The sequence below is a fragment of the Varanus komodoensis genome, unplaced genomic scaffold (genome assembly GCF_004798865.1).
Source record: "Varanus komodoensis strain SLA01 unplaced genomic scaffold, ASM479886v1 scaffold3412, whole genome shotgun sequence".
NCBI lineage: Eukaryota > Metazoa > Chordata > Lepidosauria > Squamata > Varanidae > Varanus > Varanus komodoensis.
This window is the reverse complement of record NW_025335837.1, coordinates 990-2,917: the sequence shown is the minus strand read 5'-3', so window position 1 is coordinate 2,917 and position 1,928 is coordinate 990.

The following is a 1,928-nucleotide window of genomic DNA, read 5'->3' as shown; positions in this document are numbered from 1 at the left end:
ATCTGAGCACTGAAATGGTTTCTCTCCTGTGTGGATTCTCTCATGAGCAATAACGTGCTCTCTCTGTCTGAAACATTTTGAACAGTATATGCATTTAAACAGCTTCTCTCCTGTATGGATTTTCTCATGTCTAAAAAGATGTGCTCGTGAACTTATCTTTTTCCCACAATATGAACACGGATATGTTTGCTCTCCTGAATGGACGGTCGCATGTTTAGCAAGCTCTGATCTGCGACGGAAGTTTTTGCCACAAAGGGCACAAGTATATACTTTTGCACTATGGGATCTCATATGTCTAGTAAGGCCAATTTTTTGACTGAAGACTCTCTCACAAAAGGAGCACTTCACCGGTTGCGCAGCTGAATGAGCAGTTCCGCTCGTTTCAGGTTGACCCGTACATGACTTCTGCGTCATTTCACTGGGATCTGTGTTGCTTTTCTCACACACACCTTTCTTCCCTTGCTGCCTTCTTTGCCTCTGCTCTGGTCTACATTGTCTCCTAGAGCCTTTTCCTTTCTGTCTTGGCTGAGAAGTGCTCCCTTTGGGCCTTTCCAATATGGTCTTTTTAGGTTTTGCCAGGGAAGAACTTTCTATCTGATCAGGTCTGTTTTCTTGCCTCACCTGCTCCTCATCTATTGAAAAAATACAAAGCGGGAAATCAAGATGTGCATCATGAGTCCATCATGAGTCCTTCAGAATGCAAAAGCTAAGGCATAACTGTTAAAAGTTGGTTTTAATATATTTTAAAATCGTATATTGCATAAGTATAAATAATCTTAGGATGACTAACATTAACAACCAATGTTAAAAAGAGCAGAACAAATAGAATGTGGACACGGGTGTGGTTTCTCTCTTGTGTGAGAGCTTTTGTGTATCTCAAGCTTTTTATTCAATGAGAAATAATTTTCCTACTCTCTGAACACTGATATGGCTTCTGTCCCGTGTGACTAATCTGATGTGTAACCAGATTGGGCCTGGTGCTGAAGCTTTTCCCACAGTTCAGACATGGAAATAGTTACACTCCCATATGCAATCGTTTATGTATAAGAAGGTAATTTTTATTAGTGAAGTTTTTCCCACAATCATGCACGCTCTTTGGCTGGCTGCAGCAATGTTGTCTTCTGTACAGCATTCTTTGGCTGAGGACATTCCTCCTCATCCCCCCCACCCGATTCCACCGCTTCCTAAAATACACAGAAAAATCAAGAAAATGAATTCCCACTTTGAAACCAAATGAACTATTCAGTGAAGGAAGTAAGCAAGTACAGATGAGTAGGAAGTGGGTAAGTGTTGGACTGAAACTCAAGAGATCCAAGTTATGGTCTCCAGTTGGCCATAAAACTTGTAAGTTTTCCTGGGACAATTTTCTTATAGGACGGGGTAGAGATATTTTAAAATAAATAAATAAAACCCCTCTCTGGGTGGTTTTGGGCCAATTACTGTCAGCTTAACCTACCCACAGGGTTGTTGTGAGGACAAATTGAATTATGCATGTCACCTTTGGTTCCTCACATGAAAAAAAGTAGCCGTATTTTAGTTTTCTTTGGGTGGGGTAATAGTCATTTATTATGTTATTTATTACAATTCTCTTCTGCCTTTTTCCTTCTAGAATCTCAAGGTGGTTTACATAATTCTCCTGCTCTCAATCTTATCTTCACAACAGCCTTGCCAGGTGAATTGGGCTGAGAGCCTATGACTGGCCCAAAGTCACCCAGTTGGCTCCATGGCTAAGTGGGGACTAGAAACCACATCTCCTGAGTCCCAGTCTCTCGCTCTTAACGCCTGTACCACACTGGCTCTCAGATATGCTATCCATAACACTATGGAGCATGAAAAGGATCAAAATTATTTCATTCGTAAGTTAAATCCAACTCTTTTGGTGCCCCATAGTGGCTTCTGCTATTTATTTTTCTGTTCACTTTCAGCAT